Source organism: Eurosta solidaginis, chromosome 4, assembly GCF_040869045.1.
Source record: "Eurosta solidaginis isolate ZX-2024a chromosome 4, ASM4086904v1, whole genome shotgun sequence".
Classification (NCBI taxonomy): Eukaryota; Metazoa; Arthropoda; class Insecta; order Diptera; family Tephritidae; genus Eurosta; species Eurosta solidaginis.
The window spans coordinates 278177839-278190893 of NC_090322.1; the positions used below are offsets into that span (position 1 = coordinate 278177839).

General features: G+C 35.7%; 1 protein-coding gene and 1 pseudogene across 3 annotated transcripts in view; both read right to left on the bottom strand.

Annotated features, from left to right (window-relative positions):
• f (forked) overlaps positions 1-13055 on the bottom strand; it is a 231506-nt gene that overhangs the window by 116375 nt on the left and 102076 nt on the right. The window contains exon 1 of one of the 3 annotated variants that reach the window (XM_067778490.1): positions 6176-6306. The exons of the other annotated variants lie outside the window; for them this stretch is intronic. The gene's annotated coding sequence lies outside the window, so the exon portion shown is untranslated. Of the gene's footprint in view, positions 1-6175; positions 6307-13055 lie in introns of those variants that run through there. 3 annotated transcript variants of the gene reach the window in all.
• Positions 155-10491, bottom strand: LOC137247815 (ubiquitin carboxyl-terminal hydrolase isozyme L5 pseudogene; annotated as a pseudogene).

The window sequence follows — 13055 nt, forward strand, 5'->3', positions numbered from 1 at the left end:
CTCGGAAACGAGCCTTCTAGGTTATACCATCCCCTCCACACAAGCTTCTGATAGCCATTCACCTGGAATGACCATCTTGGATGCTACAACAACAACAACAACTAACTGCGAAATTGCAGAGCCATAATGACAAATGAATGAAAGTTCAAAATTTTCAAATGCAGTCAATAGATACATTTCGCAGCGCATAAGGTTTGCTTTTAGATACAGCAGCTTGTCTTTATATAGCTCTTTGCTTCGCCTTTTCATATATGGGCATTAATTGACTTTGCTCTCCCAACATTTTAAGTAATTCAACTATGAATGGTAAATAATTGTGCTTACGCCGAATGTTTTCAATCTTATAGTGATCCCGTTTTTCATGAAGTGATTCAATTTTTGAATGCAATTTCGTTATTTCCGTCTGACGATCTTCACCATCTCCTGTATCCATAGCATCGTCAGCAGTCGCCAACATTGTATCTGACACTAGGGCCATAAGATTAAAAAGTATTTCACCTTCGCTATATTTTTGCATATGTTTCTCAATTATTGGGCGTACAACATCAATCAATGTGCGGAAGATACTGCGCCCAAATCCAATGGACCTTCTTTCAAACCATCCAATTCATATAAACGTCCATTTATTGGTATGTATCCAATAAAATGATAAACATCGTCATCTTTATTTTGATTTTTTGTATCTAGCTCATCAAGGGTTTGTCACGCAATCCAGTTGTGTACTGAGCGAATTTTCTGTGCATTACTTAGAGTAAGGCCTTTTATATAAGGATCAAAGGATTGCGAAAATTCTTTGAATTCAGTAAGTGTTGGTCCCAGCTTAATGTCTTCATGGTCACAGTTCAACAGAATGCTAAGTATTGCCTGTGTTCTGCATGCATTGTTAATGACTTGCTTTGCAAAGAATATATTATCTGGACGATCATCGCGTAAAACGGATTCAGATGATACATCATCCTGCACCCATTTAAAAATGAAATGAGTCCATGTATGGGTTCGAGGTCTTTAAATAGGTCAGGATCTATACTCCAAATCTCCTCCACTTGAACACCTTCACATCCAAATTCATGTATTAATTCCTGGCTGAAGCTGCAAACTTAGCAAGGGAACGTTACCTGGCGAGACAGCTCGACCCTAGAGACACCCATATTAGCTCTCTAGACTTTGATATTATGCGGGTGGTAAATAACCATAAATGTGTCAAATGGGAGGAGCAACTAAATTGTGGTCAACCGTAAAATCCCCGTCCAATCGAACAATGATAAAGTGGCCATAACCTTCGGCGATAAAACTTTATCTGATTCTAAGAAATGCGCGAGCGCCTTTTGCCGACAATTTATTTATTTTTTATTTATTTAGTCTAGTAACAAATGTTTAGTACAGACACTTATGACTAAATTACAGAGACCAGCTTATATTAAGCAATGGAGAACATTAACAAGAAGAATTTATATTATTACAGATTAAGTAATTTTTTAGTTTAAGTTGAAAAGCGTATTTTGAGTCGGAGAAATCAATATTCAAAACACTAGAGAAGCAACTAATTTCTGATAGGGCTCTGTTAATAGGCGCTTTTGAGTTATAAACAGTTCTACTCAGCCCTATGAAAAAGATTTCAAAGTGGCGGAGGTTTCTACAGGGAGTATTTAAGCATAGTCTTTCAAGAAGCAGCGCGCAGTCAATTTTGCCCGTGAAAAGATCGAAAATGAACAACGAGGCCAAAAGAATTCTGCGATTGTTAAGGGATAATAAGGATATTAGTTGGCATCGAGACTCATAAGACGGGATCGGTTCAGAGAAACGTAATGAAATAAGCGCGAAGCGCATAAAGATTTTTTGAACCCGCTCCAGGCGGTTGATGTGAACTGTGTGGTAGGGCCGCCAAATGAAAGCCGCATACTCAAGTTTGGACCGCACAAAGGACGTATATAAAACTTTGAGTGTGTAGGGGTCAGAGAAGTTTGCGGAATGGCGTCTGACAAAAGCAAGCATTGAAAGCGCCTTAGAAATTGTGAAGCTGACGTGAGTGTTAAAATTAAACTTTGAGTCGAAGAATACCCCCAAGTCTTTAACTTCAAGATTCGTTCGAAGAAAGGTTTCTGCGATATGATATCACAGTGTGGCACTTACTTATATTAAGGAAAAGACGGTTCTTAACACACCAGATATAAAGCTTATTAATCTCAGATTGAAGAACAACGACATCATTATAACAACTGATCTCAGAATAGATCTTGAGATCATCAGCATAAAGCAGAAATTTGGTAGATGAGAAGCAAGAGCTAATGTCATTAATGAACAAGATAAATAGTAAAGGGCCCAGAATACTGCCCTGGGGCACTCCAGAGGTGGCCCAAAATGGTTTCGAATAAACACCGTCAATATTTACAAAATTACTTCAGTTGTGCAGGTAAGATTTAATCCACTGTAGGAACGTAGAGTGGAACCCATAACAAGCTAATTTCGCAAATTAAAATTTTATGAGAAATTTTATCGAATGCTTTGGAGAAGTCAAGGCATATTTAAAACACAATCTTCAGTATACAAGGCCAGATGTCGTGCAAACAGACAGGCACATAAACGCAAACACGACGTGCCGCCCATTACCATCACCCCCACAGAGGTTGAAGAAGCCATCCACAAGGCCAAGCCCTCTAAATCAATAGGCCCATATGGAATAGCAACTTGTCGCTGAAGTCCTTTGTCTTTCCCGAACAATGGAAAATGGCAAGGATAATTCCACTACTAAAGCCTAGTAAACCAGCTAATGAAGGCCAGTCATATCGACCTATATATATCACTCCTTTTATGGCTTCCGCCAAATGGACAGCACAACCACCGCGCTAAACACCATAAACACTCAGATAAATTACGGACTAAATCCGGAAAAACCCTAGCACAACGGTCCTCGTGGCACTTGACCTGTCAAAAGCTTTTGACACAGTCAAGCACGGCATGCCACTCCTAGATATAGAAGGAACTCACCTTCCCCCTTGTTTAAAAAGATGGAACGCAAATTATCTGAATGGTCGGAAAGCGTCGGTTCAATTAAGAACAAAATCTCAAAGCCTAGGAAAATTAAACAGGGGCCCCACAGGGTGGTGTCCTACCCACGTTTCTGTTTAATTTCTACAAATCAAAACTCTCTTCCCCACCAGAAGAAGTTACAATCATTTCCTATGCCGACAACTGCACGATTATGGCAGCGGATCCTGGGCCTTCAATAGGCGAATTAGTTTCTAAAATGAACAGCTATCTCCCCAATCTTTCTAGTTTCTTTACCTCGCACAACCTGGCATTATCACCGACAAAATTCACGGCTACTCGGTTTACGACGTGCAAGGAATAGATGACGCAATTATTGGACGTTCTCGTCGATGGTGTCACGATACCGACTGCCAGTCACTCAACGATCTTAGGGTAACGTTCGGTAATTCTCTGACCTTCAAGGTGCATGCCACCGAAATTGTATTTAAAGTACAAATCCGCAACAAAATCCTTAAGCCGGCAGCACCTGGGGAAAAGATAAAGGAACGTTTCTAACCACGTACAAAGCAATTGGTCGGCCGCTTATGATCTACGCGTCACCAGCTTGGTGGCCTGGTCTTAAAAACACATACTGGAAATGGTTACAGGCCTGTTAAAATACTGCAATCAGAACTACCACCGAATGTCTCTTTATGTCCCCCGAACACCACCTTCATAGTGAGGCCAAAGAGTTCAACATTAAAGAGCACAACGAAATGCGAAACAGGCAGTTTTTGCTAAACTGTCATAAGCCAGGACATCCTAGCAAACAACTGCTTGATCTAGCCCCACCTCGACTGGGGTTAAGGGAACATCTCCATAAGCACTATGACGAGATCCGGCACCTGCCAACGCAGCCGTTTGATCCAGACAATCATAAGCGAGCCAAATCCACACAGAATCGGTGCCAGGACGTTCCCGGTGAACCCAGTTATTAATATACAATATCCTACTCTTGCAGAAGAAGAAATCACACTACTAACGGAGACACGAATCACCCTGGCCCAACTTCGTTCTGATCACTGTAACAGGTTAAACTCTTACTTGTTCAGAATCAACTCCGACATACGTAATGTATGTGTCTCCACATGACACCAACCATCTCTTCAATTGTAATGTGGAACCTACGCCTCTAACACCAATCCCCCTATGGTCCGCCCCTGTTGAAGCTGCCAGCCTCCTTGGACTCCCGTTAGAGGACTTTGATGACAATTTTTGAGTGTCACGTCCATTGAATGGGGCGAAGCACTGTTAACACAACAACAACAACAACGGGAAAAATATCTTATAGCCCAAAAATTTGTTACATATACGCCATGTTGTTCAAATATTCATTTTTGAGATTGAAACTAATTCACAAGTAAAGCAGATATAATAACCTTTGACTATTTCGCTGCCAATGCTTTACAAAAGTGGGGAGCTTTCTTAAAACAAAATAAATAGATAATACGACAAGTTAGCTTAATGGAAACCAGCATTTAATTGGCTTATAGTTACGTTCATTTCATGATCGGTATTTAACCTAGGAATTGCCATGAATCATCACAAAAAAAAAAAAAAATTTTACTAAAAATGAGTTAAAAGGGGGATTTAAGCTGTAAACTTTTATGTTTTAAGCTCGCCACAGCATATAACAAACCAAAACCGTTCATACTACATATATATGTAATTTCCCGTGAAGTAGTTATTAGGTTGGAGAAGTTTTGAGATGTGGGCAGTTCTTTACCGGATATGAATTAGGAATTCTCCGGTACTAGCACCTTCTGGTATCAGCCACCCTGCTTCGGGAACGATTGTTTTGGTTTGTGGACTTTAGTTGCCTCTTATGACAGGCATGCAAGTAGCAATCACAATAAGGCAATTCAATCAAACTCGCGAATGCCTCATAACCAAAGGAAACTCGCATAGAACAAATATTTTCATATAAGTTGACGAGCTTCGCTCGGATCTTTGCGAGGTATTTGAGAGTTTGAATCAGTGCAGAGTATGTTATCGCAAAATTCCATTCGATTCGGTTTAGCAACTAAGCTTCCCGGTTGGGACGGATATATGTACATATATACTTCATAAAATATTTATTTATTAAAAAAAAAAAAAACTGGAGTTTTGCAATGAGCAGTGATAGGCTCGCTCGCTAAATGAAATAAGTCGTTCGCTCTAAGTATGTATATTCTTAATACCCTAATAGAGGGGTCATCCTTTTTAATTGGACAACCTCCATGATGCTAAATTTCTAATTAGGTTGGAACTGGTCGGCATCCTACTGAAAAAGATGGTTAACTTGCACTGTGCTGTTTAAAAAGGTGAACTCTTCGCGGTTGATGGTGGGCATAGTTTGACTAGATCGAATGTGCACAATATTCGCGGGCTCAGAATCTTCTTATGTCTGGATTTCAGGGTTAACCAATATCGTGTTTGCCAATTTAGGATACTTGGAAGGTTTTGGCATTTTTGTATTGGTGGTATTGCAAAGAAGTCAACGATACTGGTGGCCCATATTACGTTAGCTCTAATCAACATTTGTTTTAGGTACAATTTAAAATATTATCCAACAGTGTTTTTCTTTGAGATACAAATCAATTGGGCTCAGGTGTCTTGTTATATTTCAACTAACTCTCATGCTAACACTGTCTACAAAGAAGAGGCTTTATTTAAAGAGAATGCAGTGAAACCTGCTGTTAACAAGCGAAGAGTCCAAGCGTTTGGGTCCTGGGTACTATGACGGATTTGGCAGCCATAATTTCGACACAAACAAAGGTGTTAGCTAAGAAATCCAGCGAAGAACTACTCGTTACATCGGAATTGCCTACTTATTCCAAGAATGTGTTTTTTTCCTGGAAAAAGGGTCAACTTAGCGTTTAGAAGCTGGGTCACAAACGAGAGAAAACTTCTTAGAAAGATTTATTGACATTTTAGTAGTACAAGATCAATAACCGCAAAAGGACCATCGACATCAACAAAACTCCCCACAACCTCCGGGTAGAATCTTAATCGCTACAATAAGAAGAAGATGTGGCGAGAAGTAAGGATCATTGAGTTCAGTTGACAACTTGCAGTCTTTTCTTTAAAATAGCGGCTAACACTGCGCCGTGCAAGGTACCAAAATCATGCTAATTCGGGTCAATTGGGTTCAGTAAGGCATACTTACGTTTGCTTCACAATGAAAGTGTGATATAAGTGTGACGATAAGGTGTTTATCAATATTGTAGGCAATTAATATTGTGGCGACTTCCGCTACCTTCCTTTTTTGCAATGTCAAGGCGGAAGAACATCGAATAATCTATGCGGAATATAACCAGAGTTAAGATTGTAGTACATCGCTTGTCTAAGTAATTAAGATCTTGCGTACCCGTAATTATAGCAGTATTTAAATACCCCACTATGTTGTCCAAATGAACTTCTCCTTATCAGGTGCCGCTGCCATCCAACTTAGTTTAACACTTTCCGCTTTGATTTGACGGCCGTCGACCTTACGTATGCTCAATTATGTACAAATAGCATTATATAGAGATACATACATACCTATATATAATATGCATTTACAAATGTGTAAATATGTATGTGCACTCAACAGTATAAATGTATGTTTATATGCATTAAATAGTCGCGATCAACTCCAGGTTATGTTTGTCACTCTGCAAGTTGTTTTTGTTTTGATGCACGCTGCTGTGAACGGCACGTTTATGACGTTTGCAATTTCACTTTTACTATGATTTGTTGTAAAAGTTGTTGGAATCTAACAAGTTTTATTTCATTAAGTTAAATTGCATCTGCATACCTATGTATATGTATGTATGTATATGTACATAATAGTTATACATATATATATGTATATACATATGTAGCAATGACAGTATTTTCAAATGTATATTAGAATATGAAAAGCATAAACAGCTCTAAAAGGAACTTAAATGTGTACCAATTTTAATTTTAATTAAGTACCTTTCCAAACACACACACACACGCACGCATATATGTATAACCTCGTATACATAAGATGAGCTTGTAAATAGTAAAGATCCTACGCAACACTGGCTTTCTCAATTATATATTATTTAATTAAGGGTTGTGTTAATCTTTATATAACAATTTAATAATAACTTGAACATTATTGGAGCAAATTTCCATTGATACTTATAATTATTTATAAAAATATGTATATACATATAAACATCGATATGGATCGAATAATATTTACACTGCACAACATTCAAACACAAACTTGCACGTGAAAAGTGAAATATGTAATTGAAATGCATTTGGAAGCTGGGTGTGTTCGTGTTTACGTATCTACATATGTATGTATGTAAAGCGTTCCAAAATAAACACTTGACTAAATTTCACATTTAGAAACCTAAATATTTATATCAAAACTACCGAAATAAAACAAATATTCGAATAGAACATACACGCTTTGTTGTTATAAGAAAGTGTTCTTTCTGCACATTTGTTTTTGTTTATATATTATATATGTCTGTATGTATTGGCATACTGCGAAACTTTTATTGATACACGGAAAATATGTAAAATTTTGTTAAAAAATAAATGAATGCCTTCATGTTAACTAAGTAGCGGCATTTAACAGGTAGCGAATTATCGAAATTTGATTATTACTTTCACAATGTTACTGGTGGCGTGCACACCTTTCCATAGTCGACTAGCAATTGAGTGTGGAGATTTGCACTTCAAATTTGTGAAGAAAGAGCATGGACGTCAGTCAATCGGTGGTTATTGCAACTGAGTGGTTATGGAAGACATGAAGCGAAGATGGGTAAATGCATCTAACAAAGTTTTTGTGCGCATTTCATACGTATGTACATGTGTATATAGTATGTATGTAGGTATGTACATTAAGCCGTTCGTTATATACACTTTTTTTTCAAATATTAAGTTTGCCGGGCGGAATATAAATTTCCATTCGAATTGAATAACTCTTAGAGATGCTACGTTACATTTGAAATTTTTTATAGCAAATTGAGTAAAGTTATATAGCTTCATTTAATATATCGACACTGTACAGCACATGTGATCGGAAAATTTATTTCAAAAACATTAACTTTCTTTCGATACAAATTTTATATGTACACCATTTTACCAAATATGCCATTTTTGAACCGATTTTTTGATCCTTTGAACAAATATGATCTGGAATTGATTTACCTTTGAGATTACTTCAAAGTTTATGTAAAATATTTGCTCTTTGTTGAGGTATTTTGCAACATACTACTATACGAATTTTAATTGTGTCACATCTTCTAAGATATTTGTCTGATTGAAAAACAATGTTGGCGGCCGCCGTGGTGTGATGGTAGCGTGATCCGCCTACCACACCGAAGATAATGGGTTCACGTCCTGGGAAAAGCAACATCAAACATTTTAGAAACAAGTTTTTTCAATTAGAAGAAAATTTTTCTAAACGGGGTCGCCCCTCAGCAGAGTTGAGTAAGCCCTACGACTGTATTTCTGCCATGAAAAACTCTCAGTGAAAACTCATTTGCTTTGCAGATGCCGTTCGGAGTCGGCGTAAAAAAATAGGTCACGTCCCGCCAATTTGTAGGAAAAATTAAAAAGGAGCACGACGCAAATTGGAAGAGAAGCTCGGCCTAAAATCTCTTCGGAGGTTATCGCGCCTTACACTTATTTATTTTTATATGGCGGAATGCTTGGGCAAAAGAAGATATTTAATGGGTTGAAAATCGTTTTCTCAGTTCCATATAAAATACTGGAGATTTTTTGAATAGTACGAATGTTATATGAAAGTCGATACTTTCATAATCTAATTCTGTGATTTTTTTCAGTTAATCATTAACTAATTAAAGTTTATCAGCCATTTTGTGTTTACTGTTTTGAAAAAATTTCAAATGCAACGTGGCAGTTCTAAGAGTTATACAATTCTAGTGAAATTCTGCACAGTTTATTTTTAAACCATAATTTATTATATTCCGCACGGCAAAGCGAACTTTGTTTTTTTTTTTAACGGACAGCTGAATGTACATATATATTTATCTATGCAATTGCATGTTAATATGTATATATATATACATGAGTGTAAATAGTATGTTCTCTTCATTTTTATTAAAGCGGCACTATTGAAATCTGTTTTACTACATAAAAAGGTACAGCAGAATACGTAATAAAATATAATCACAATCTTTTTCTTAGATATGTACATTAGGGTGGGTCGATTTGTATGGACGAAAAGTTAACCGATATCGCGCCATAAATTTTTCGATAGGATTTGGTGCTCAGGAAAAAAATTCCACTACGCATACCCAAAAAAATAATTTTCGAGCCTGCGAAATTTCATTTTTTTGACTTTTTTCGACTTTGATTTTTAATGGTTTTTTCATGACCTACTAAAAAAATTGTCATATGTATACCCTGTCCGTCCCAAAAATGTCCGCAAAAACGTTGTCGATAACATTTTTTTGCAAAAAAAAATTTATATACATGAAAATTTTACAATCAAATGAAAATTTTTTTAGTAGGTCATGAAAAAAACCTTAAAAATCAAAGTCGAAAAAAAGTCAAAAAAAAGTGAAATTTCGCAGGCTCGAAAATTATTTTTTTTGGTATGCGTAGTAGAACTTTTTTTCCTGAGCCCAAATCCTATCGAAAAATCGATGGCGCGATAACAGTTAATAAATCGACCCAGTCTAATGTACATACATATATACAAACGTATAAGAGATATGACTGCATATAGTGCTGTTTGTATGTACATATATTCGCGGTATGGGAGCATTGTGCTCGCCTCCGTCTATATATCCAGGGGCAAGTTATATCAAACAAAGTTATGGTTCGGCAAATCCTCCGAACGTACCATGTACTAGAGATATACGCCGCCGATAAACGCCGCCGCCGCCGCCGATTTTGGTCGTTTTTCGCACGCCACCGCCGAATGTCAAAAATATCGGCGCGACGGCGGCGGCGGCGGCGTCCGGCGCGTTACTATATTTTCTCGTTTAAAACTGCTTAGGCCATTTGGTGTTCATGTCGAAAATTGGTCGGATATGGTCGAAAGTGGTATCAACGGATGCGCATCACTGCCAGTTATAAGAAACTAATTGCGATATTTAACTCTTTCTACCTGTTCAAAAGTTATTTCAAAAAACAGGCGTTTCGATGTCAGCTTAACACTGACTTTTGCATCACCCAATTCACCAAGTTATTAAAACAAAAAACTAAAAGAAAAGTTATATAATAAATTTATATGCTCACTTTGCATATTGTTTTCTTCCAAAAAATTTATAATAAACAATGAATTCAAATAAAATTACCCAAGGCGAACATGTTTTCAAATTGTCCTAAAGTTGTTAAAAAAAGCAAAATATCCAAAAAGTGCCGATTTTTAAAAAAATGTTATATTGCGACTGGCTGAAAGAATAAGCGAAATTAGTGATGCAAAATTCTTTAGTAGGTTCTAGAGGCATAAACACTCCTTTGAAATGTTTCTTACCTCATACTTAAGTTGAGGATATAAGGTAAGTGTCCCTAATTTCGTGGTACTACGGATTTTTCTGAATTTCTACCTCTCTTGTGTTAAAACAAATGAAGGAAAACTAAAAAAGTAAATTTTTTCCATTTAGTTGATCAATTAAGATAAGTTCCCACCTACCCTCAAACAAAACTAACAAATGTTTTAATTTATATAAACCAAAATTTGTTAGTACCTCAAATGTACCTAATTTCGTGGCAAAAATTTTCTGATGTACCTAATTCCGTGGTAAAACGTCCCTAATTTCGTGGTATTTAGTTAAACTCTAATTTTATGGAAAAAAATAGTTACAATTGATTTCAAACGCACAAATTGATTTACTAAAATTCATATTCAGAAATTTAAAATTTAAAACTATTTCTTTTTATTGTTATTTTATTTATGAAAAGAAAGAGTTTTAAGACCAAAATAAATAAGTAAAAAAAAAATTAGTTTAATGTACGTACTTTTCAAAAACTTTTTATTTTTATTTTTTGTTGTTGTTTTCTTTTTAATTTTTTTTTTGTTTTTTTTTTATTCTTTTTTATTTTTTCATTAAATCTAAGATTCCTTAGAACTTTAGACATTATTGATATGAAATAAGTAACATTAAATGAAAAAGGTTTAGAACAAAAATAAACAAAAAAAAAATTTTATTCAATTGATGTTACTTGTTACTTTTCTAAAAATTACTTTTATTTATTATTACTAAAAATGTTTTCTTTTTACTTTTTTTTAATTTTTTTTATTTTTTTCATTAGTGACACCATTAAGCGCTTCTGTTAAATCTTCTTTTATGTAACGAGCTTTTGTCTATTTTTCTATAAAATTAAGTTATTAACCCAATAATCAGCGAATAGAGATCGAATTAAGTTTGAGGCAGTTTTCTTAAATTTATTTGAAAAAATACGCGCATAAATAACTCCACTCCAAAAATGCGTGCTTTCCTTCTGAAATGTAAATGCGCAGTATACCACGAAATTAGGGGCATGCACAAATTTTGTGTACGTAAATTCGTGGTATCGCTTTAAGCGGTAATTTGAGGTTTATATTCAAATTTTTTTCTATTATCAATATTCGTTCAAAACAATAGTAAAGAAGTTGAAACTTGATACATTTTTTTAAATTAAATGAAAAATTATAGAATAAACAAGTTTTATAATGCCATTATTTCGTTAAAATATTGTGCTTCGCAGAGCTTTTTGATTAAAATATTGACGAATAGATTAATAAAAGTGTACCACGAAATTACACCAAAATCTTCCTCGGGGTTTTATTTAATAATTAAAATACTTAAAAAAATAGGGTTTCTTATAAAATGTTAAAGAAAATATGAAAACATAAAGTATTATATAAAATGTGTCCCTAATTTCGTGGGTTAGAAATATTAAAAAAAACAGTTAAAAAAATTATTGGAATGAGTTTTGCAGTAATTGAAACGTTTAAGAACTGTTCACTAAATACGAAAAAATTATCACCATAAAAAAATTTACCGATACAATTTTGACAGGCTTAACAAAATACACAAGACTCCTTAACACTTTACTTAAGAGGCCTTCTTACAACAGGCTCATTTTCCGAGCTTCGAACTTTATATTGCTTGATATTTAATATTAGGTTTACTATTAAAAATTAGTAAAATATCAATTATTATACCGTAAAAACCAATCTTTATTATAAATTTTTCAGTTTAAAGAAACACTTCCCAATTCCTTGTTTGGAAGAAAAAATCGAAATGCCACGAAATAACGTACTACCACGCTTACCTTATTTACGTATGAGAAGGGTTTGAAAAATCACTTGGGCTTACATTCAAACATCTGTTGTTTATTTGCAAAACTGTACAATAGGGTCTGAAATGTTAATTTTGATTTTCACACTTAATCCTTCAACACCCAAGTCTCCCGGTTTGACATAAAGTTGGCGGCCCTATCCAAAACTAGTCCCTTGGAGTGAATCACATTGATTATAGCCTATCAACCAAGTTTAAATATCACCTACACGTTACGGCTACTTTTACAAATGTGAATACGTAGGCACAGTAAAAGCTTTCCCAAGGCAGTCCAACTAATGGCCGAGTGTGCTACTACCCTAACGTAGTGGACAGTCAAACTAGTCTAAAGCTACGCGGTCATCCATAATGAGCTCTTATATCATAAGGCCGGAAAACAACAGTTAACATATTTCAACTTAAAATCGGTCGACTTTCATTCTAAAATATAGTTTTGATTTAACGAAGACTATTGAAAGCAATGTTGTGAACACAAACGTCTGCAAACTTTGGTCTACATTTCAAAAATTTTTTTCATGGTCCATGTAAAATTTTAATTATGTAGATGGGCCGAGGATTATACGATTTTCACGCATTCCGCAATGACATCCACTTAGACGAGGGCGGCATCTTTGGCCGAATAGTCACTCCCTAACATGGGGCTTCTCTGGTGTAGCTCGGAAGCACAACTCGACAAAAGCATCCGTTGGGAAGTCTTCGGAGCTACGCCTAGAGCTTCTGCGAAAGTGACGTCGACGAAGGTCTGAGTTCGAAGTCGCA